This window comes from Geotrypetes seraphini, chromosome 8, assembly GCF_902459505.1.
Source record: "Geotrypetes seraphini chromosome 8, aGeoSer1.1, whole genome shotgun sequence".
NCBI lineage: Eukaryota > Metazoa > Chordata > Amphibia > Gymnophiona > Dermophiidae > Geotrypetes > Geotrypetes seraphini.
In genome coordinates, this window is record NC_047091.1 from 10,477,693 (window position 1) to 10,503,849 (window position 26,157).

Consider the following 26,157-nt stretch of genomic DNA (forward strand, 5'->3'; position numbering starts at 1 on the left):
CTAATTTTATTAGCGCACCTTAGTAAAACTGAGCCTTAGAATAGAGCTTGGGACTGTGATCTGTGTTTATATAATGATTAATTCTGTAATGGAAAATTTTTAGCTGCGTGTATTAATTATGGTTCATTGAGATTTGATTGTTTTATCGTTTTACCATTAGAATTGTTATTTTTGAGATGTTGCTTGTTATAATAGTTTATGAAAAAACAACAACGCATTTTTAACTTTTGTTCTTAATCTTTCCTTTCCTATTTTTAAATGGAGTTGGACTGGGCGCAATGCATTCCTTTACCCCCTGTTATTATAGAATTAATTATCCTATCGATTCTGTTATTAAAGTACTAGAAGTCATAAGAACATAAGAATTGCCGATGCTGGGCCAGACCAGTGGTCCATCGTGCCCAGCCGTCTGCTCATGCGGCGGCCCTCTGGTCAAAGACCAGCGCCCTAACTGAGACTAAGACTAGCCCTACCAGCGTTCGTCCTTGTTCAGCAGGAACTTGTCTAACTTTGTCTTGAGTCCCTAGAGGGTGTTTCCCCCTATAACAGCCTCTGGAAGAGCGTTCCAGTTGTCTACCACTCTCTGGGTGAAGAAGAACTTCCTTACGTTTGTACGGAATCTATCCTCTTTCAACTTTAGAGAGTGCCCTCTCGTTCTCTCGACCTTGGAGAGGGTGAACAACCTGTCTTTCTCTACTAAGTCTATTCCCTTCATTATCTTGAATGTTTCGATCATGTCCCCTCTCAGTCTCCTCTTTTCAAGGGAGATGAGGCCCAGTTTCTCTAATCTCTCACTGTACGGCAACTACTCCAACCCCTTAACCATCTTAGTCCATTTAGACCGGCCTCTAACATTTGGGAATCCTTTTACTAAGGCGCGCTAATCAATTTAGCGCGTGGTAACGATTAGCGTGTGCTAAATCGGTTAACGCGCCTTAGTAAAACTACCCCTTGATGTTCAACTTGACCCTTTAGCTAAAAAGAGTTTCTTCATATTATGGAAACTTCGCACTATAAATTCTTACTTTGATTTTTCATGTTTTAGACTGTTAGTGCAATCTTTAATTTTAAGCACATTGGACTATTGTAATATCATCTACCATATTTTTCGGACCATAAGACGCACTCACCTGTAGAGGAAGAAAAACCAAGAAAAAAAAATTTGGTTCAGAATTTTTTTCTTCTTGGTTTTTCCTCCTCTACATATAGGTACATCTGGTGGTCTGGTGCTGGGAAGCCCGCAGTCCGAACCCTGAAACCTCCCCCCCGAACCTTTTTTAAATGGCAGTGGTCCAACGTGGTCTCCTGCTGGACAGCTGCCTTTCTCTGCAGAGAGATGCACAACTCAGGAGTGCGACCTTTGCGCTTCCTGCCTGGTCCCATACCGCTCTGTGATTGGCTGCAGTCAGTAACTGACTGCAACCAATCACAGAGTGGCGCGGGACCATGCAGGAAGCACAAAGGTCATGTTCCAGCATTGTGCATCACTCTGCAAAGAGGCGGCCGTCCAATAGGAGACCGTGCTGGACCACTGCCACTTAAAAAAGGTACCGGGGGGGGAGGGGCGCGGTGTATTCAGTCCATAAGATGCACCCCCTTTTCCATCCCCTATTTTTGGGTGGAAAAAGTGCATCTTATTGTCCGAAAAATATGGTATTTAGGATCCTGCAAAAATTTTAAAAAAAACCATTAAGAAAATGCAAATTTTTCAGAATACGGCGGTACGCTCGATTTTCAATTTGAAAAAGTCAGAACATATAACACCTTATTATCGGAAGTCGCATTGGCTTCCGGTAGAGGCAAGAATAATTTTTAAAATTTGTTTGTTTGTATTTTAAAACATTATTTGGCCTCGTTCCACAGATCGCTTTGAATTTTTGGAAACTAAACGTTCCACATGTAGACATTCTTTGTTTTTTTTTCCCTTCGATAAAAAGTTGTACATCAAAAAGCATTCTAAGGAAAAACACTTTCATTTCAGGCAGGGAAATGGAATAAATGTTTTGGTGATTTGCTAACAATTTCTTCATCTTTTAGAAAACTACTGAAAACTTATCTTTTTGACAAATATGTATAATTCTCCTTTTTTAATGCACTTTTAATATATGATACTCTCATGTAATATTTCTGTGTATTTTGCAGTTTTTTCTTATTGTAAACCGCACTGAACCGTGAGGTATTGTGGCGTAAAAATAAAGCAATCCCGGCAGGGATGACGAAGCCCTGCCAGCCAAAGAAATGCAGTGCCCAAGCCACTCCCCCGCCTCCTTACGCTGCTTGTCAGCGCCATGCCTCCAGCCACCGACTCCAGCACTCCCCAAGCTTGCTCTGCTCTTGTGTGACCTGAACATGCGAGAGAAGTCCCGGCGTTGGCAGCAGGAGGCCATGTTGCGGACTTCCGCATTATAGAAGAAGCGCAAGAAGGAGGGGAGTGGCTTGAGCACTGCATTTTTTTTGGCTGGTGGGGCTTGCAACTCACTTCGTACGCAGACTACCACTAGGGGCACCATTTTGGGAGATGGTGCTGGAAGGGCAGCAGCAACTGGGGATCTCGCCTGCTTGACAACCACTGGATCACCAGGTACAGGGACGGTAAGCCCCAGTTGGAGGTATCTAGCGATCTTGGATAAATCTCTTAAGAGCACTTTTACTGGAGCTTAGAATGTGCTAATGGTCATTAGTGTGTATTAAACTTTAGTAAAAGGGCCTTAGCCATAATTTTAGATTATAAATCACATCACTATAGTTGTATTCCACCATCTTCCGATACCAGATAACAAAGATAACCAGCCACTCATCAGGAAATAAGAATAAAGGGAAAGGGGCTGGGATTTGACATATTGCCTTTCTCTGGCTGCAATCGAAATGGTTTACATATTATATACAATAAAAAGAAGTAATTAGAGCAAGCCATAATATATTTTTTTAATTCTTTATTTAAGAGAGTCATGATATAACCATTAACATAAAAGAATAAAAATAAATTATAGCTTAAGCACTCAAAAATTTATCAACTAAATAAGATCCTCTTTTACTAAGGTGTGCTAATTGACTCACACACGGATATTTCTTCTAACTCTCTAACTTACTCACTGTCAGGCAGACCTCAGCTACAACTTGGTTATGGCAGGGAGAACAAGAAGCGCCGTGTCTGCAATCAAGACCACCTGTCCGGTAACTGGGGGGACCCAGGGGGCGACCGCGGTATGTGTGCAGGAGGAGGAGGACCCAGGACTGTGGACAGAGGTCTCCGTGCAGACCGAGATCATCCCCCTCCCCCCCCTGTTCTCCACAGTCTCTACACAGACAGAGGAGGTCGGCCAGCTAGACGGAGACATCATGCAGGAACTTAGGAGTCTCAGGGAGGAGGTGAAATGCCTGAGAAGCATCCGAGAGGATGAGGCCTACATTGATGGAGTCGTCCAGGAGCTGTCCCAAATCACTGAGCTGGCCCAAGACATGTCCTCCCTCGAGACACCCAAATCACCAGCTTTGACCAGAGGAAGGCTACTAAAATGGTGTGTGGTCTTCGTCATGAAGCGTATGAGGACAGACTTAAAGATCTCAATCTGTATACTTTGGAGGAAAGGTGGGAGAGGGGAGATATGATAGATGTTTAAATACCTACGTGGCATAAATGTGCATGAGTCAAGTCTCTTTCATTTAAAAGGAAGCTCTGGAATGAGAGGGCATAGGTTGAAGTTAAGAGGTGATAGGCTCCGGAATAATTTAACATAAAATAGTAACAAAGGACATACTTTTTTACAGAAAGGGTGGTAGATGCATGGAACAGTCTCGCAGAAGAGGTGGTACAGACAGAAACCATATCTGAATTCAAGAAAGCCTGGGCTAGGCATGTAGGATCTCTTAGAGAGAAGAAGATATATCGGTAATGGTTACTGCGGATGGGCAGACTGGATGGGCCATTTGGCCTTTATCTGCCATCATGTTTCTATGTTATTCTGACTGATTTTTGTGTCTCTGATTCTTATCTGTTCTTTACCCCCGCTCTCTTTCCCATCTCTTGCACTTTCATGCTCTCTGTCAACTCCCCATCCACACAAGCCTCAAAGATATATGATTTTAAAGTGTTCGAGGCTTGTGCAGACGAGGACAGAGCTTGAAAAGATGGGGCAGGGACAGAACTCATTCTCTAGGGCTTAACACCTTTTAGTAAACACATATCACTTGAAAACGGAACAAACCATGTGAAATGTGCATATATTGAAGAAGGCATCCCAAGGTAAGCATTTCTTTTAGACTCGGAGAAAATCACATGCTTGATTAAATATTTTGGCACTTGTGTTATAAAAGTTTAATGAACAACACAGGCTAATTTGAATGCAGTACGATCCAGCACCGGTAATCAGTGATAATGAACGAGAAAGGGAGTCCCTCTATGTTTAAAAGTCTGGAATATAAGTCTGGCAGCAGTGCTCTGTAATAATTGAGTGATTTCCCAGAGACACGCGATTAAAGAGAATTACAGTAGTCCACACATGTCCCTTCCAGCACCTGACTATAACTTGCCTTGAGCTAAAAACTGAAAAAGGTGATGAGTTAATCCAAAATTCTTCCCCTCTAGGATGTCTCTCATTTTAGGATACCATTAGATGAGAGATTGCTTGTGTCGATGATTTTATTTTCCACAGACAATCACTAACGTACCACCACCTAGGGGGCTATATCATAAGAGAGTAATGGCCCTTCAGGGGATTCATGTAACTCCATCACTCTCGCTCCCCCTTTCATGCTCCCTGGGTAGGACACCGTTGTCCACTGGTAGGGACTAGAATTTCCAACCATCAAAGCCAATGCGCACGAGAGTTGTAAAAAGGATATTACACATTGCCAGAAAAGAATACAAAAAAAATATATAAAGAAAAAAAGCCAGCTCCTATCCTATATAAAACATGTCATTTTGCCTCTCTGCTATCATCTCTCCTGTATTTACTGTCAACCATTCATGATATTTCTCACTGTTCACAGCTCTACTTCGCACACTGCCATTATCACATGTCATTAGAGCTTTCTCCATTTCAGGTTCTTCGGAGAGTGAATTTTTCCTGATTTATCCCACGCTTGTAACATACATCAATGTGTTTCTTTCATTGTGTTCCTTTGTCGTTAACATTCTCGAAGTGTCACTTATGGATCCTGCATTTCTTGGGCCTTGGAAGGAGAACCAGCTGCAAAAGTAGAGATTTTGGTGAGCCAGCTGTTTGAGCTTTACAGTCAATTACGGTAATCATTATATTTTGACTTGGGCGGTTTTCTCAAATTGAGCCAAGGCTAGTGAACTAAGCCTTCATTTTCCCGTTTCATATCCTCTCCCCCAACATACGTAGTTGGACTTACAGCACCCATCTTTGGCAGGGAGCCAGGCGGCCTGGTTCCTTTCAGAAATTTACAACTGGGACTCCTGGCTCTGATCATCTTAGCATCCCTCCCACACCAGGACCAAAGTTCCCCCCCCCACCCTCCCGTTTAGGGGGCTGTGAATACAACTTTTACAGCATCCTCATTCCTGGCTGATCTGGAGAATTGTAGGTTCAACCCCCAGATCAAACTGGACGCTTATTACTGGATTCTCTATAAGTCACCCAAATTTCAGTGCACAAATTTGGATGTGGATCCCAGATCCACATATAAACTAACTAGTCAATTAAGTGCTAACCATTGATAAGGGCCGTTAACAAGCTCATAACTGGCAGTCATTAGTTTAACGTTTATTGTTTATTTCATTTGATATAATTGCTCTTTTTGCCCTGCAAATCAAAGCAGTTTACAATTTTATTATAACACAAATAAAAATTGAAAAAGAATGCTATTTTAAAAACAGTAAAGCACAAAACTATCATTCTAAAGATACAACACGTTCATCACCATACATATTCTAATCTAATCTTCAGTTTATATACCGGATCATTTCCATAAGGAGCTCGATTCGGTTTACAGTTCATTGAAAAGTGGATAACATACTTATAGGCCATATAGAGAGGATACTATTAGTTAAGATTAGATAGATGATTAAGGGTTGAAAGTAAGATATACAGTAGTACCTTGGATTATGAATATAATCCGTTCCAGGAGCATGCTCGTAATCCAAAATGCTCGTTTATCAAAGCGAGTTTCCCCATAGGAAATAATGGAAACTCGCTTTGATGCGTTCCCCCCCCCCCCGAGAACCGGCATTGCTCCCCTCGAAGGCCCCCCTCCCTGCGATCTGGCACCCCCCCGCCACGATCCGACCCCCTCCAACACGATTGGGCACTCCCCCCCGACACGATCCGACATCCCTCCCAACACAATTGGGCACCCCCCCCCGCCGCTTTTTACCCTCATCTGGGAACTCTAGAAGATCGGACTCCTCGTCTGCTGGGCCTTGAGCATCTGAGCATGCTCAAGGCCTGCGAGTTCACGTTCACGTTCAGAACGTGAACTCGCAGGCCTTGAGCATGCTCAGATGCTCAAGGCCCAGCAGACGAGGGCCGATCTTCAAGAGTGCCCAGATGAGGGTAAGAAGCGGCAGGGGGGGGGGGGTGCCCAATCGTGTCGGGGGGGTCAGATCGTGGCGGGGGGGGTGCCGGATTGCAGGGGGGGGGTTGCTCGTAAATCGAGCCATGCTCGGTTTCTGAGGCACCGATTTTGCAAATGTTTTGCTCGTCTTGCAAAACACTCACAAACCGGTGCACTCGTAAACCGAGCTACCACTGTACTTAATTACTATACATCAACTATTAATCTTGGATAACTATTGTGTAAACAACCAAGTTTTTTTTTTATTTTTTCGAAAATGATGTAGTCGAACTAATAATCTTAAAGAATCTGGGAGTCTCTTTCAAATTTCCACCAATTTAAATGCCATAGCTCCAGAAAATGCCCTATGCCCTGTTCTATAACATAGGTGCTTAAATTTTATCGGGTGCAACTCTACAGGGGGCGCGGTTGGATCAGGGGGTTTCCCAGACATTAGGCGTGATGTTATCGAATGCCTGAATTTGCGTACCTGCCACAAGTTGGATGTGGCAGACTAAGTCACCAAAAAATCGGGGTAAATACTTCAAACTACAACGTTGTAAATTGTAGAGTGACCAAAGAGATATAGTGATACTTTAAAAAGTCACTACAGCACCATCAAGACAATGTGAATTCAAAAGTAAGCTTGTTAACAATTTTTCTTTTTTGAACTCTGCTCAGAGACATGAAGGCTGATTACTCCGCCTCGCCACCCAATCATTGCAGTGTTCAAGAAAAACTGACTCTGTGACTTTAAGAAGAAGTACATGCTTAACGAACCAGAGTTTTTCAAATTTATGTGACTTCACCTCCAGCTTTAAGTTAGCTGTTTTTGTCAGTTCCCTGACGCAGCAAGGAAACGTGGCACGTCGGAACCAGTCACACTTTTTTCGAAGTTAAGTTCATGTTTGAAGATATTTATACATTTTACAGTGTCAGCATAGCAATTTTGGGCTAGCACTTAGTATTAATTATAAATACTAGAAGACAATTCATCTTTTCTGTTACTGCTCCACAAATGTGGAACTCCTTGCCAATCTTCCTAAGAAAAGAGCACGATATTGATAAATTTAAGATTAATTTAAAAACGTTCCTTTTCAAAGACGCTTTTGATTAATAACTTTTAATCTGGAACACAATGATTCAATATTTAAAGAAAATAAATTCCTACCTTATGTTTTTGCCCAACCTCCTTTTAATTATATTTTGTAGTTCTTATCCCTTTTTTTTCCCTAAATTCATGTCATGTCATGTTTTTTGTCTCTTTTACATCTATTTTTACTATTATGTATAATTAATGTTTTAATTTTTGTTTTTAAGATTGTAATTTTAAATAATTCTATTTATATATATGTATGTTCATCGCTTTGAAAAATGACAAAGCGATTAATCAAAAATTTTAATAAACTTGAAACTTGAAGTTATTGAATGTTCACAGAGTCAGTTTTTCTTGAACACTGCAATGATTGGGTGGCGAGGCGGAGTAATCAGCCTTCATGTCTCTGAGCAGAGTTCAAAAAAGAAAAATTGTTAACAAGCTTACTTTTGAATTCACATTGTCTTGATGGTGCTGTAGTGACTTTTTTAAGTATCACAAGTTGGATGTGAGCATTTACTCCAGCCTTTGGCAGGGGTAAATAATTGCGCCCAACGTTAGACACCAAGGGCCTGATTCTCAAACCGAGCGTCACAATTTTAGGCAGCAGTAGGGAGCCTATCGCCATCCGGCAGCCAATTGGGATGCATGTTTTTAGAAAAAATTTTGCAAGGAAAGCATCTGTAGTGCATCTACAGAAACGCATAGTAACATAGTAACATAGTAACATAGTAGATGACGGCAGATAAAGACCCGAATGGTCCATCCAGTCTGCCCAACCTGATTCAATTTAAATTTTTTTTAAAAAAATTTTTTTTCTTCTTAGCTATTTCTGGGCAAGAATCCAAAGCTTTACCCGGTACTGTGCTTGGGTTCCAACTGCCGAAATCTCTGTTAAGACTTACGCCAGCCCATCTACACCCTCCCAGCCCATCCTCCACCAAACGGCCATATACAGACACAGACCGTGCAAGTCTGCCCAGTAACTGGCCTAGTTCAATCTTTAATATTATTTTCTGATTCTAAATCTTCTGTGTTCATCCCACGCTTCTTTGAACTCAGTCACCGTTTTCCTCTCCACCCCCTCTCTCGGGAGCGCATTCCAGGCATCCACCACCCTCTCCGTAAAGTAGAATTTCCTAACATTGCCCCTGAATCTACCACCCCTCAACCTCAAACTATGTCCTCTGGTTTTACCATTTTCCTTTCTCTGGAAAAGATTTTGTTCTACGTTAATACCCTTTAAGTATTTGAACATCTGAATCATATCTCCCCTGTCCCTCCTTTCCTCTAGGGTATACATATTCAGGGCTTCCAGTCTCTCCTCATACGTCTTCTGGCGCAAGCCTCCTATCATTTTCGTCGCCCTCCTCTGGACCGCCTCAAGTCTTCTTACGTCTTTCGCCAGATACGGTCTCCAAAACTGAACACAATACTCCAAGTGGGGCCTTACCAATGACCTATACAGGGGCATCAACACCTTCTTCCTTCTACTGACTACGCCTCTCTTTATACAGCCCAGCATCCTTCTGGCAGCAGCCACTGCCTTGTCACACTGTTTTTTCGCCTTTAGATCTTCGGACACTATCACCCCAAGGTCCCTCTCCCCGTCCGTGCATATCAGCTTCTCTCCTCCCAGCATATACGGTTCCTTCCTATTATTAATCCCCAAATGCATTACTCTGCATTTCTTTGCATTGAATTTTAGTTGCCAGGCATTAGACCATTCCTCTAACTTTTGCAGATCCTTTTTCATATTCTCCACTCCCTCTTCGGACGCTTAAGCATGCCCAAGGTGGAGCGTGGGCACGGTTTCACCTGGAAGTGGCCTTGGGAATGCTTGATTGTCCCTACGCATCTCTGTAGGCGTGAGACAGATGCCTTAAATGCAGGCCTGCAAAACGCTGGAAAATCGTCAGGAAAACTAGCCGCGATTCTGTAAAGCAGGGGTGTCCAATGTTGGTCCTCGAGGGCCGCAATCCAGTCGGGTTTTCAGGATTTCCCCAATGAATATGCATGAGATCTATTTGCATGCACTGCTTTCAATGCATATTCATTGGGGAAACCCTAAAAACCCGACTGGATTGCGGCCCTCGAGGACCGGCATTGGACACCCCTGCTGTAAAGGATGCCGATGCACGGTTGTCACGAGATCAGCGGCTGCTTCTTAGGTGGCCGCCAAGATCGGTGGCGTTTACGAAATCGGGCCCAAAGTGCTACGTTCTATATATGGCATCTAAAACATTTGCGCTGGAAAAAGCGCTATTTTATAACCCACTCTTAACCCTTTCAGGACCATAAGGATCGTAGGCCAATTTTTGTGGTTTTGACGACATTTTTATGGTAAAAAGGGCTTGCAGATGCCAAAAAATTGATTTTTTTTGTGAAATATCATTATTTTTATTTAAAAAAATCACACTTCTGGCTTATGGACAGTGTGGCAAGTGAATCTTCTCGTCAATCTAGCAACGACGCTAATGAATGAATGTCGGAACCAGTTTGTTTACATAAAGGCAGTATCATATGGAATCCGTACATATCAAATTTAGAACTGTAGACTATCCCAATCAAAATTGATAGGATTTTAAAGTTATGGGACAAATATGTCCCTTGGTCCTGAAAGGGACCTTTTACTAAGGCGTGCGAACCGTTTTAGCGCGCGCTAAATGCTAACGCGTTAGCATTTAGCATGTAGTAATCTTTAGCGCGCACTACATGGGTTAGTGCGCCTCAGTAATAGGACCCCAAAGTTAGGTGTGGATGCCTTTATTCTATAACTCCGTGCGTAAGTTAAAGGAATGCGCATGAAATTTAGGCAGAGATCCTGTGCCTAAATTTACGCACGTAACTTATAATTGATTCTAATTAGTGCTGACAATTGTTTGTTGAAATGCCAATTATTGGTGATAATTAGCTTGTTGCTCAAATTAAATTGCACATACAAAATTTGGTACATGCCCAAATTACATGCGCAATATTCGGCGCTTTTTATAGAATTATGGAAAAAATGCGTGCTAAATTAGCATTCTAGAAAAATCACTCCACTCAGAGCGCCCTTTACAGAATACTAGTTGAACGCATATCATTACTCAATGCATGTCGATGTGTAAACTTACCAAATAAGACACAGAGTTTGTCAGCAAATTTTTGCATTTTTAAAAATCTACCTTTTCAAGTGATGCACAAATCAGGTACTGTAAAACCTTGGAATGCAAGTAACTTGGTTTGCAAGCGTTTTGCAAGACAAGCAAAACATTTGATCAAATTTTAACTTAATATACAAGCAATGTCTTGCAATACAAGTACATACAGTATACATGCGTCACATCATCACAACTAAGCCGATGAGTCTCTCTCTGACATCCTTGTCCTCCTTGAGACTGACCAGAACCTCACCAACCTCCACGAAAACATTACAGCTTGCATAATGAGACTCCGTGCCTGGTCCCTCTCGGTACAGATGAAACTAAACGAATCTAAAACAAAACTACTCTGGCTCGGCCCAAAATTCGAACACCTGCCCACACTTTTCGCACTACCCACAGGCGATACACTACAGCTCGAGTTCTCATGCAAGGTCCTTGGTATCACTATCGATTCCTCTCTCTCCCTCAATGACCACCTCAACTCCTTGGCAAAATCATGCTTTTTCAGCCTTCACATGCTGAGGAAAGCTAGATCCTACTTCAGCCAACAACACTTTGCCATCCTTGTCCAATCCATCATCCTCTCCAAACTAGATTACTGCAACGCCATCTACTTAAATCTATCAAAAAAAAGTATTCTAAGACTCCAGCTAATCCAGAATACTGCAGCCAAACTGATCTTCTCAAAACGCAAGTCTGACCATGCCTCCCCACTCCTTGCCAAACTTCATTGGCTCCCAATAATCTCCAGAATCCATTTCAAATGTTCCTGCCTGGCTTTCAAGATCATTCACGGAATCCTGCCTCCTCTTATCCCACTGTCTTTCAACTCCTTCAGTCCCGACTCCTCCAGAACTGCCCAAAGGCTTAAACTAGCCTTCCCCTCTCCATGCGGCATCCACTATTCAGGCAAACTGGGAAAATCCCTTCTCTTCAAAATCACAGGTCTTTGGAACGACCTTACCACCCCGCTGCGGAACCTGAGCTCCCTTCAGTTATTCCGCAAACAACTGAAAACCTGGCTTTTCAGCAAATTGTAGCTCTATCCTTCCCCCCTTTCTCTCCCCCCCTTCTACACATAAGTTCATGTAATCCTTTTTCTTCTTCTCTACCCACTATTTTAAGTTCTTGTAAACCGTGTCGAGCTCCATTCTCATGGAGATGAGGCGGTATATAAACTTAAGGTTTAGATTAGATTAGATTAGATTAGATTAGTGACTGTTCTAAACGAGCGAGGTCTTGCAATACATTTTTGAGAAAAGCCAGGTTTTCAGATGCTTTCCTAAAAATTAAAAAAACAAACCAACCCTGGAGGACATATCTAAAGAAGTCCAAAAAGAGAACATGACCTCTTAAAAGAGGATGTATGGTAAACGTAACCTAAATAGATCTACAGTTAGAGCTTTAACCGATAAAAGGTTTTTGGTTTACAATATACAGACCAGAGCGACCCAAGGTGCTCAATTACTTGGGTCGCCTTCACTGTTGTTTTGCCTTTCTACGTTTGGGAAGGCAATATCTCCCGTTTCGTTGTAGTACACATGTGTCTCACCCAGAAAGGCCTGATCTCAAGGCCATCCAAAATCCCTCACCTCCGAGGACATCATTCAAACACCCCAGTAAAGAGAAAGTAAGGAGGAAACTAATGAGTGAGGCCCTCCCACCTCTAAAATTTTAAATTTTATATAATATGCCTGTGTGTTGATAGTCACCAGTTATTGTTCCTAGCAAACTTTTTTTTTCTGATAGAAAACAAGAAATGTATCTTTATATTTAGCTTTCTCTTCAAAGGACATAATAATGTCACTTCCAGCTCAAAACACAGGAACTGTTGCTTTTGCTACTCCAAGGGGGCTCTGAAAAATGTTCTTTTTAAGGATTTTGCACAGAGCAGCAATCAGGGTCTGAGTACAGATTTCCTGCTGTCTCCAAACCTACAGCTGAAGACTGGCTTTGTACAACACAATGTGAGATTTCCAAAGGCGGCAAAATGAAAGAAAAATCTCCATTGTTTTCAACCCTTAAAATTTGAAACTTAGATCTGAATGTCTTTGGCGCTCTTGTCTCAAATCTTCAAATTCCCCCCACCATGTTTTGCCTGTTTTACAGTTTTTCTTTCTCTTAGGTGATTTTCTGTTTCCTTTTGGGAGTCCTGCTGGCATACGTGAAATTCTGAATGAAGAAAAGAGACGACAGCTCCTGTCCAAGGAGAAAACTAATATTGGTGTTGAAAACAACTTAAATGGAGCCCAAATTTGTAGTGGGGGCATCCAAGCTAGGACATTCAAATCTGTGAGGTATTTTACAAAAAGCTCACTGAATATGAAACACTAGCAAAATATATATAAGTTCACAGAAAAAAAAAAAAAAAAAACCCACGGTGAAAAGTATCTGCCGTTACCAGATTTTAGTTAAATAAAATCTGGACCCATAGCCTCGCCCCACCCAGATCCACCCCATTATACCCACATCGTGCCCCAGCCCCGCCCCCCTCAACCTGGTGTTAAAAGAGGACATAACTGGATAAATCAGGTCATCTGGTAACTCTTTCTTATCCCTTTCCTGCCCCCCTCCCTCCTGGGGTCCCCCTTTATTTGAGACTTCCATTTGTGGGTGAGGGACCATGCTCTTCAGGCCCGGTGGTGCTCCATGGAGCCTCATGTTCAGGCCTGTTCCAGGCATTGATGAGTCCCACCTCCCCTTTGATGTGCACTTCCTCTTCCTGTTGCTGTGTAGTCAAGACCTGTGAATAAGGCCTGGATATGCTTGAGTGGGAGGTAGAAAATGATACGGTGACAAAATTCATCACCGTTCCCGTCCCCGCGGATAACCGCGGGAAACCATCTTCATGTCATTCTTTAAGGAGAGAGGGAAGAATCAGAGTACGAATGGCCACAACCACTGACCTGCAAGCTTTGCTTTGAAGAATGCTGGTGTAGAAGGACTGAGGTTGAGATAGATACTACAGAATGACAGTCTCTGGTATCCAGAGCAGATATTGTGATGTCACAATGCCTCATTTACCAGTGCCTAAGAGCCAATCATATCGGTGATGTCACAATGGCTCCCATAAGAATCAGAGTATGAATGGCCACAACCACTGACCCGCAAGCTTTGCTTTGAAGAATGCTGGTGTAGAAGGACCGAGGTTAATTAGACACTAGAAAATGATATGGGATTATTTCCCGCAGTTATCCGCGGGGACGGGAACGGTGATGAATTTTGTCACCGTGTCATTCTCTAATGGGAGGCTCCCTGGATGCTGCTGTGGGATTTTTGCCTGCAGGTGAGGGGTTTGGAGAAGGGTAGATTTGGGGGGGAGGGGAGATGTTGCATTGTGTGTTTGGGAAAGGCAGGAGGGAAGTAGGGAGACACTGTGTGCGTGTGCCATGGTGTTTGATTAGAGAGAGTGAAGTTAGCACAGGGTCTCTTCCGCTGGTGAGGCTTGGGGGATCTCTGCCAGCTTTGGTATTGAAATTGAGTTTCTGCTCATTCGGGGGAGGGGGGGAGAGGGGAGGGGCAAAATAGTGGGTGCCCGCCCACTTCGGGCTGAGGCCCACCCAAATTGGCATGCCTGACTACGTCCTTGCCGCAGATAAATAGGGCTAGGTGGAACCCCCAAGAAACCATTTTGTCTATGCCCCAGTCTCCAGCCAGGACCCCCCTTATCTTTAATTATCCCAGAAAAGTGCTTTAATTAATTCATATAGTTAGAACATTCTGCTTTTACGTCTTTGTGCCTCAGTGCTACTTCCAGTTTCAAGGCTTTATTCATCCTTCTATGGACACATTTGATACACTAATTAAAATAAATCCGAGGCTCTGTAATAGCCATTAAAGCAGTCAAAAATGGTCCACAGCAGATAGATGGATTTCAACTGGGCCTGTATAGCCTTCCATAGGGTTACCAGAAGTTCTTATTTCCCCAGGACATATCCTCCTTTTGAGGGTGTCCGGACGGCTTTTCAAAACCTGGCACTGAAATTGTGTCGGGCAAGAGGGCACAGCGCATGCCCCCCCCCCCTGCCCAACCAGAGCAAGCAGCGGGGGCAAGCAGCGGGGGTGGGGCTAGGGCGAGATTAGGGGCAGGAATGGGGAGTATAAGGGCGGGGATGGGTGGGCCCGGGGGCCGGTCTAGAGGTGATCCTGATTTTACAAATGTAAAATCTGGCAACCCTAGCCTTTCAGGCTATAAAGTTCTAGGTTTAAAACCTTGGCATTAGCTCCAGCTGGTGAATGAGAATTGCCAGAATCCTTAGCAGGTCGTATCTATATATCGATGGCTACTTTATGGGTTTCCATTTAACATCTACCTGGGTGCAACTCTGGGTACTGAGGGGGGGGGGGGGTAGACGCAGCAGTGATAAGACTATTAATGCCGCAAAGAAGCAATTGTGAATTATGTCAAACTAACCCCCCGTCTCCCCAAATCCCCACACAAGGTCCTTTTGACAGAGGCCCGCAAGCTCATTCTCGTTTTCAAAATGGATTATAAATAGCCTATTATAAATACTCCCGCGATTTATTCACAAACGTAAGTTCATAAATCCTACCCCGGAGGGATACATGAAAGCAGAAACTTAATCACTGAAGGTAGATCGAACGTCTCATTGCAAGCAATCCATTTCTCTAATGACAGGGATTCTACTGTTTACCCCAAACGTTATCTGTCTGTAGTGAACATATTAATTCTGTGCTGAAATAATGGAAATTTTCATCGTTCTTCGTGCCTGAAGAGTGATTAGGTTTTCCTCATTCTGGTCTTTCATTTTTGCATGCTCTCTCTCTCTCTCTCTCTTTCTCTTATAGTGACATAGTAAACGCCACTGGAAAAGACCAACGGCCCTATCTACTGTACCCAGTTATCCTGTTCAGAAAGTTAAGGATATATTCATGTATTTATTTAAGTAAAACATTTATTATCAGCCTATGGAACTTAAATTAGTATGTACCCTGTTTATGTAACTTTTCTATTTTAGGCTCCTTATCATTTGCTGACTGTCCAGCCTTCTTTCAACGTGAACCGCCTAGAAGTCGCCTGACTATGGCGGTATAGAAAAATAAAGTTATTATTATTATTACTAGTCTTTAAGCCCGTTACATTAACGGGTGCTAGAATTCCTCTCCCTAACTGTCTCTCCATGGCCCTTTTCTGTCTTCCCCCCCCCCCTGAGCAAAGCTGTCTGTCCCCAGCACACCTCCCCCCCAAAAAAAGTAGCCCCCTTTCCCTCTCCCTATCTCTCCATGGCCCCTTCTGTCTCCTCCCAGAGCAAAGCTGTCCCCAGCACACCTCCCCCCCCCCAAAGCAGCCCCCTTTCCCTCTCCCTATCCATGGCCCCTTCTGTCTCCCCCCAGCACACCCCTCCCCCCAAAGCAGCCCCCTTTCCCTCTCCCCCTGGCTCTCGGTATTGATCCCCTTCTTACCCTCCTCTCCATCCCGGCGTCTTCTAGCCTGCTCCTCTTCAAAGCAGCCTGCGATCGTGGTGGCCGGCTTTAGCGAACCTCGCAGGCTGCTCTCCAACTCGGTAGCACGTTCCCTCTGACACGATCCTGTGCGTCAGAGGGAGCGTGCTACTGAGGTTGGAGAGTGGCCTGCGAGGTTCTTTAAAGCCGGCCACGATCGCAGGGTGCTCTGAAGAGGATCGGCGGTGGCGGCGAGTGAGGTGATACGGCGAGGACGCGAGCAGGCAGCGAATGAGAAGCAGCGGTGAGTGAGGGCGGGCGGCGATGCGCCGAGGCAGGGAGAGAGCACAGTCGCGAGCCTTCAGCCCCCGCATGCGCCGTGAGGTTAGAATGTTGCCACAGAAGCACACCTCACGGCGCCATACCGCCCGAATTTTCGAGAGCGCATGTGCGCTCTAGCATTTTATTATATATGATTATTATAAACTAGGCGGCTTACGATCCCTGCTGTCGATCATAAAGTCAACCACCAAAAGCACAATAGGGGGGGGGGGCATTTAAGAAATATATATATAGACGTCCGAAAGACACTATAAACCAGCACTTGAACATCTTACTAGTCAGAACGTCCGAGTGGGCATTCTTAAAACAGACTTTCTAGGCATTTTTTGGGTTGCTTTGTCTCCAGTGGCTCCAAATCTTGAGGGGGCATGCCAGAGGTGTGTTTTTGGGTGGGTTTAGGACTTGGATGCTTGGCAAGGATAATCAAACCTTAAAAAAAAACATCCAGGGCTTTTTTTTTTTTTTAGACATTTGGAGCTGGACCTGTTTTATAAGCGTCTAAATACTAAAAGAAAAGTGCCCAAACTGACCAGATGACACTGAAGGGATCAAGGCATGACTTCCCTTTTACTCTCTAACTCCCTCCCGCTACCCAACAATGTGGAAAAATAAAAAAACACAATACATATTACAGTAGTCTGTATTAACAGTGGGTGCTGAAAAGTTCTCAGCCCAAGCAGTTTCAGATGTTAACACAGACATTTGAGCCCAGAGAGCAAAAGGGTGATCTAAGGGTTACTGCAGTGAATTTCACATTAAAAGTGCCAGGTACAGATGTCACCATATTTTGCTTATATTGTATGGTGAGCCTTCCAAAATCTACTGCACCTACATTACGATGGCACCTGCTGGCATAAGGGCTATTGTTGTGGTATACAGATGGGTACAGTCAATTTTGGGTGGGCTTTGGAGGGCTCACCATACAATATAAGCAAGATATGGTGACTTCTGTTTCTGGGACTTTTTTATTTTTTTTTTTAATATCATGTTTATTGAGACAAGAGACAAGTGGACAGCAAGATCCAACCACAATTGTGAAATTCACTACTTAGAAGAGACCTTCTGCTATGCTCAGCTGTCTGAATGCAGGCTGCCTAGATGTAAACTTGCTATTGTGTGTTTTTCATATGGTCATCTTTATATTTGAGAATGCCCCCCCCCCAAAAAAAAAAAAATTGATGTACTAAGGACCATAATGTCTGTGCATGCAAATTTTGTAAGGAAAAACAGTTAGCTTAGCGGGGTTTAAAAAAATGGCTTGCCTAATTCCTTACATGAAAAAAGTCCATCAGTCGTCATGGAGTGACCCCCCTGATCTTCTAGAGGGAGAGATGCCAGGAGTCTTCAGCTGGTGGGGCTTGGGGGTCTCCACCAGCCACATCACTTTCTGTGCCACTGCTGTAGGATTATGTCACTGACTGGAACCTAGTTTTATCCAGCACCAATACAGCTGCATTCTGGACATTTTTTTTTTTTCTGCTATTTTGCCTTTCCTCCGTGAAAAATGTTATGCGGGTCCCTTGTTGCTTCCTTGTTGTATATGTTTTGTGATGGTGGTGGTGGTAAGGCTGCATCTATGAGTATGTGAGGGATGCTTGCACTAATGTTGCCTGTGCTATACCTGCTCTGTGGCAGAGGTATGTGTGTGTTTGTGTGTGTCTATTTGTACGTGGGTTTATATGGGTTGGTGTTTGTGTGTGCACGCTTTTGTGTATGTGTGTGCATATGTACATGAGTGTGGGTGTGTACGTTTGATTGTGTGGGTTTGTGTTTGATGCCTGCTATATCTGCACTGTAGAGAAAGGGAAACCTAGAGTTTGGTTTTCCACTGTTGTCAATCTGACACTTTTTACATGCCCTGAATTCACTAGCACGCGTTTTATTAAAGGACAGGGAAAAATGATTCCACTGCAGCTGAGTGACCAGTAATGTAATGTAATGTAATTTATTTCTTATATACCGCTAATCCGTTAGGTTCTAAGCGGTTTACAGAAAATATACATTAAAATTATAAGTAAGAAAGGTACTTAGAAATTCCCTTACTGTCCCGAAGGCTCACAATCTAATTAAAGTACCTAGAGAGTAATAAAGAAGTGAAAAATAGAGATAGAGGAAAAAATAAGAAAATAAACATTCTAACAAGACTATATTGATCGAGGCCAGTAGCGTGCCAGATTTTAAGAACAGGTGGGATGCTCATGTCGGATCTCTAAGAGGGAACCAGTAAAACCGTAATTGGTCTGGAACAATGAACCAGCAGAAGGCAAGAGCAGCAGCGGATCCTCTCACTTGCACAGGGCTCCATTTGGATGAGAGCGGCTGTAGCGTATCTGCGTTTTTCGCCTATCTATACCCGACGAGACGCAGAAAGTCCCTCTGACCTCTCATTTTTCCCACGGTCCTGCCATTGTACTGGAACCCTGACTCCTGCGGCATCTCTCCTAACACCGGGTGGACGGTTCATAGTCTTACGCACGCGAGACAAACGAGCGCCGACAATTCAGCGCAAGACTTCAGCGTGCCACAGGAAACCCTTCTTTTAAAGGGCTCCGACGGGGGGGTGCTAGTGGGGAACCCCTCCCACTTTACTTAATAGGGATTGCACTGGCATTGTGGGGGGATTTGGGGGATTGTAACCCCATATTATACTGGAAACTTAACTTTTTCCCTATTTTTAGGGGAAAAGTTAAGTTTTCAGTATAATGGGGGGAGTTACACCCCACACACACCCCAACATGGCAGCGCGATCCCTATTAAATAGAGTGGGGGTGGGTGTTCCCTCCCAAAACCCTCCGTTGGAGCCCTTTAAAAGAAGGTTTTCTTGCAGCGCACTGAAGTCTTGCGCTGAATTGTCGACGCTCGTTTGTCGGCGCGCGCTTTTCTCCCATCACCCCAGGTGGACCATGAGGCAGGATAATCTTTATTCAAAATTCTCCTGCAAAACACCAAGGGTGGAGGGTAACAATAGTTTTCACCTTATCCTGGCCCATAACGGCCAGGGCTGGATTATTAGAACATAAAGAGGTAATAAAGCATTTCCTTCGGCATTTCCTCCATACATTTACCCCCTCTTTTACAAAGGTGCGTTATGCTTTTTTACGCGGGCTAAACACGCGCTAAACGCTAACCCGTGCATGTTATCCTATGGGCGTGCTAGCGGTTAGCACGCTACAATGCTTAGCGCACCTCTGTAAAGGAGGGCCTTAATGGTACTGGTGAAACAAGTTTGTTGCAGGATGAGAGTAGAGAGATGGCTAACCACATGCAGGTGTTTTAATTCTGAAAACCTTACCTGTTAAGTTTCAGGCAGGCCATTTCTGTCTCCAGTAGAGAATGACGCAGGGAAAATATTTGTCCCTGTCCTTGTCCCATCCCTGCGAGCTCAGTCCCCGTTCCCACCCCGTTCCCGTGAGTTCGGTCCTTATCCCCACCCCATCCCTGTGAGCTCAGTCCCCGTTCCCGCCCCATCCCCATGAACCATCTGACCCCCCCCCCCCATCTGCACAAACCTCAAATAGTTATGACTTTATATTGAACTTATTTTATTAAAGTATAAAAAGAAACAATATTTTATAAACACAAATAATACAGAGCAAGGATCAACAAAACCCCTGTCTCCACTCCCTTTCACAAATATCCCCTCCTGTGACGAAAGAAGTGCAGCTGGAAGAAAAGGGGAGGAGGGTCAAGATAAGGAAATTGGGTCATTAGGGCATAGACAGGGGGTGGGTAAACAGAGTGGGCAGACTTGATGGGCTGTAGCCCTTTTCTGCCGTCATCTTCTATGTTTCTATGATGGGTCATTTGGCCTTTATCTGCCATCATGTTTCTATGTTTCTATAATCAGAAAGTTCTATGACATCACAATGCAGGTGTAAAGAGCCTTAGCCTATAGGAAGAGGAGATGCAAATGTTAAGAGCCTTAGCCAATAGGGAGAGGAGGAGAGAGTGGCTGCTGCAGACACCAGAAAGTATTTCTTCACAGAGAGAGTGGTTGATCATTGGAACAAGCTTCCAGTGCAGGTGATGGAGGCAGACAGCGTGCCAGACTTTAAGAAGAAATGGGATACCCATGTGGGATCCCTACGAGGGTCAAGATAAGGAAATTGGGTCATTAGGGCATAGACAGGGGGTGGGTAAACAGAGTGGGCAGACTTGATGGGCTGTAGCCCTTTTCTGCCGTCATCTTCTATGTTTCTATGTTACTTGGATGTTTTAGAGCCAGCCAGAACATAGGTACACATCCTCCGGCTCCGGCATCTTCTCTCCACCGTGGCACCCACCCTCTCTGACAACAGCACTCCAGTGGAAGTGGCATCTTGTTGCCAGCCAGCGCTTCTGCTAGTTAGCTCTCTCTGCCATGTCCTTTCCCCGACATCTACTTCTGCCCCCTCCCACCCGTGAACGTGCATCTACCCTGAATTTCTTGTAACATTTGCTGGGCGGCGGAACCGATTCATAGCGTCACACGGCTGCCAGGAAGTTGTCAGAGAGGGCGGGCCACAGCGGAGAGAAGACGCCGGAGCCAGTGGCAGAGCGATGTTAAGAATTGGTCCTGCCACCCAGCAAGTGTTACAAGAAATTCAGGGTAGACGCATGGGGAGAGGGGGGAAAGGAGTAGATGTCGGGGAAGGGACGCATCAGAGAGAGACGACTAGCGAGTAAGGTAGCCGGCGGCAAGATGTCGCTCCCTTGAGAGTGCCGAGGCCGCCGCCTCAGTTGGTGTTTCTCTGCCCACAGCAGGATCTCTGTCGGCCCTATTGCTACCGGCAATTTTGGGGGAGGCCATGGCCCCTGTGGTCCCCGCTCCGACGCCTATGGTCTTAAGGGCGATCGTGTGCCAGCAAAATGCTTCATTGTGCCAAAGAGTTCTGCAGCTCTAGCCTATCTTATAGACTAAACAGACAGACTTCTACTTTGTATTAGCAAACTTTTCCTCAACACCCTTTGCAAAATTGTTCAGGAAAGTACTGAACCGAACCAGAATCTTTCTTTCTTGCGTCCTCTGTTTTCCATCACTCAAGCAGCTTTCCTAATCCAGCCTGCCACACTGTTTTATTTATGGACCTCTGATGTGGGACAGTATTCAAAAGCTTTGCTGAAATCCAAGTAACCCACATCCATTCTTACTTACCCATTCAACAAAATTGATCACATTTGTTTCATATAGTCTCTTGCTGGTAAATCAATGCCACTTTTGATACTGCGACCTGCAGGCTGCTAGACTGTTACCACCAAATAAGGTACTGGGAATGAAAAAATAACACAAATTTTATTTTCCTCGGCTAGATTGTCTCTGCAGGAGCCAAGTTGCAACAATGTAGCCCGGAAAGCAAATCAAGTTAACACTACATGGTATATATGCGATGCTCGGTTCCCGGCACCTTCTGACTGGCATACTTTCCTGGAAAGGAACTGGGGACACAGGCAGAAACCCCCCTGCAAGATTTCATAAGAACATGAGAATAGCCCTACTGGGTCAGACCAATGGTCCATCAAGCCCAATAGCCCATTCTCACGGTGGGCAATCCACTAGTACCTGGCCAAAACCCAAAGACTAGCAACATTCCATTCAGAAACCTAAAGAACAGCAAGATTCTGGAATCCCAAAGAATAACAAAAGATTCTAGAACCCCAAAGAATAGCAAGATTCCATGCGGAATCTCAAAGAATAGCAAGATTCCGGAACCCCAAAGAGTAACAACATTCCATACAGAATCTCAAAGAATAGCAAGATTCCAGATTCCCAGAGAATAACAAGATTCTAGAACCCCAAAGAGTAGCAACATTCCATACAGAATCTCAAAGAATAGCAAGATTCCAGATTCCCAGAGAATAACAAGATTCTAGAACCCCAAAGAGTAGCAACATTCCATACAGAATCTCAAAGAATAGCAAGATTCCAGATTCCCAGAGAATAACAAGATTCTAGAACCCCAAAGAGTAGCAACATTCCATACAGAATCTCAAAGAATAGCAAGATTCCAGATTCCCAGAGAATAACAAGATTCTAGAACCCCAAAGAGTAGCAACATTCCATACAGAATCTCAAAGAATAGCAAGATTCCAGATTCCCAGAGAATAACAAGATTCTAGAACCCCAAAGAGTAGCAACATTCCATACAGAATCTCAAAGAATAGCAAGATTCCAGATTCCCAGAGAATAACAAGATTCTAGAACCCCAAAGAGTAGCAACATTCCATACAGAATCTCAAAGAATAGCAAGATTCCAGATTCCCAGAGAATAACAAGATTCTAGAACCCCAAAGAGTAGCAACATTCCATACAGAATCTCAAAGAATAGCAAGATTCCAGTTTCCCAGAGAATAACAAGATTCTAGAACCCCAAAGAGTAGCAACATTCCATGCTACCGATCCAGGGCAAGCAGTGGCATCCCCCTGTCTTTCTCAATAACAGTTTAGTGTCATCTGTAAATTTCTAAAGCTGGGTGTGCTGAACCAAAGCTTTCGAATGAGTTGTGAAGCCAGGCACTGGGGTTTTTTTTTTTTTTTGGCACCTAAAACACACTGTGTGTGAGAAACCAGAAAACAAGACACCGGTTGATTTACTGCGGCTTGGTAAATGGGAATACGTCAAGCCAACAGGCATGCCAGAATCTCTGTTTGACTGATGGATGGCGCTTTAATTCTCGAGGGGTCCTGTGAGCTGCAGAAACGCTTGCAGACTGTGAGTGATGGCATTTGATGACTGTGCTGAAGGTATAAACTTGAAATAAAAGGCGAGGGGTATTACTAGGCTGACGGATTAGCTCAAAGTAACAAGGGACTTTCGTGCTGTCTTAGATTTTCTAAGCTGTCGTTTTGCTTTTGTCTTGTCTTACAATCGTTGGGCTCGAGAGGCAGGACGGGCCTGTAGAAATGTTTCCAATTACACAGAATACTGTCCTTATCTCCCCTATCAGTCCTCCCCTATTGCAGAGCTATAAACCATGTTTTAATATTGGAAGAAATGAATATATATATATATATATATATATTCTTTACCTATGTGTCCAGTCCTTAAAACTAACAAATTATTGCTTGTAACATATGACATTTAAGTGGGTGAAAATCAATATTAAAAACAAACAATAAATTTTCACCACCTCACTCTCTCACCATTCCCCAATCCAGGAAGTCACGTGTAACCTTTTGATTGTCATATAATGGTTACTGCAGAGAGGCCATTTGCCCTAAAGTGACTATTGCCTACCCCTCAACCATTTTCTGGCCCAGTCAGAGAGTAATGGGAAATGGTAGAGATGGGGCTGTCCTTTGCAAAAACAGGAAATGTCAATCTCAGTAGAGAATGACACGGTGACAAAATTCATCACCGTTCCCGTCCCCGCGGATAACCGTGGGAAATAATCCCATGTCATTTTCTAGTGTCTATTTCAACCTCGGTCCTTCTACACCAGCATTCTTCAAAGCAAAGCTTGCGGGTCAGTGGTTGTGGCCATTCATACTCTGATTCTTATGTGAGCCAAGGATAATGAAGCCATTGTGACATCACTGATGTGATTGGCTCTTAGGCACTGGTGGAATGAGGCATTATGACATCACAATATCTGCTCTAGATACCAGAGACTGTCATTCTGTAGTGTCTATCTCAACCTCAGTCCTTCTACCCCAGCATTCTTCAAAGCAAAGCTTGTGGGTCAGTGGTTGTGGCCCTTCATACTCTGATTCTTATGTGAGCCAAGGATAATGAAGCCATTGTGACATCACTGATGTGATTGGCTCTTAGGCACTGGTGGAATGAGGCATTATGACATCACAATATCTGCTCTGGATACCAGAGACTGTCATTCTGTAGTGTCTGTTTCAACCTCAGTCCTTCTACACCAGCATTCTTCAAAGCAAAGCTTGCGGATCAGTGGTTGTGGCCATTCATACTCTGATTCTTCCCTCTCTCCTTAAAGAATGACATGAAGATGGTTTCCCGCAGTTATCCGCGGGGACGGGAACAGTGATGAATTTTGTCACTGTGCCATTCTCTAAATCCCTGTTCTAATCCCCCCTTCCCCGCCCACTCCCTTCCAAGCCCTGCCCACTGGTTTTGATCTCCCTTGCTCCTTCCATGCCCGCTGGTTCTGACCTTCTCACAATCCCCCTTCTAAGCCCCCCACCAAATCCAAGCTCCACCTCCCCTGTCCCCAATTCCACCCTACCCCATCCCCTAGACCCGGAGTAGGCAATTCTGGTCCTCGAGCCCTTCTAAGCCCCCCACCAAATCCAAGCTCCACCTCCCCTGTCCCCAATTCCACCCTATCCCATCCCCTAGACCAGGAGTAGGCAATTCCGGTCCTCGAGAGCCACGGGCAGGTCTATCTCATGCATATTCATTGTGGATATCCTGAAAACCTGACCTGGCTCCGGCTCTCAAAGACCGGAATTGCCTACCCCTGGTCTAGACCACCATTATGCTTGAGACTTATTGGTCTAGTGGGCTGGGGAGGAAGTGTTTCCCCTCCTCACCAACCCCATCCAGCTTCAGGTTCCAAAATGAAATCAGTACTACTGCTAAGATCAGCCTTTTATAAATAGCTGCATACTTTACGGATTCACCGAAGACCTGAGTATTCAGTGGCAATGCCTAAATATTGCCCAGCATTGAATGGTGGGAGGGGGGGTTATTTTTACTATTACATATTCTATAAGATATTTGATTATATGGTAGGAAAGGGTGGGAAGGGGAGGTGATAAGAGTTTATGTTTTGTACCAATGATGATTATTAAGTGATTTATTTATTGTTAATTTGTTTGAACATATGTCACACTTATTGTAAGCTTGAAAATGAATAAAAAATTAAAAAAAAAAAAAAAAAGAATATCTAGGTCTAATTTAGCTGTGGCTGTCCACAGCTTTAAAACCGCTGTCTGTTGTAGGCGAAATATCACCTGGTTGATCTTTATTTATGAATTGAATGATCTGCATGCTTTTCTCCCGGGCCTCCTTCTTGCTGCTTTACTGACATTGCCGATCCCTCTGTACAGAGGTATGGAGCGATGCAATAGCCCTAGAAGCCTATGTCACTGCAGGTCATCTGTGCTGACCTACTTTTAGGGAAGGGGGTTTGCCAGGCTCTTAATTCCTTACAAATCCTCTAGGTCATTGAGATCATCTCAGCAACATCTACTGTCTATGTGACGTAAGGATAACCATACCTAATACGTGCCAACTAGGATGAAAACTTGCATTGTAATCTTACACTGATATTATGTATGTTTAACCTGTAATCCGATCTGCGCTCTTTGGGGACAACGTGATAGAAAGCGATTTTCACTTTTTGACTTCTCTGGCTGTTCAGCTTCTCTCTGTTCTTCCCCCTACTGGTTGTATGTTCCCTTTGCAATTGCTAATAAAGATATTTAAAAATAAAAAAGAATAAATACTGACCATTCCCTCAATCCAACAGCTTTTCTATGACACAACACGCAAAACCATCTACTCGGTAGTTGCGCGAACACTTTGGAACGCACTCACCCTTATCCTACGGCAAGAAACTAGTTTAAATAACTTTAAAATCAATCTTATAACTTTTTTCTTCAAAGCTTATGAGATTTACGATTGATAATGGAAAAAAAATAAAAATAAATAAAAAAGCAAAGGTGCTTGCTCCAGTCAACCCCACTTTCCTGATGTTTTC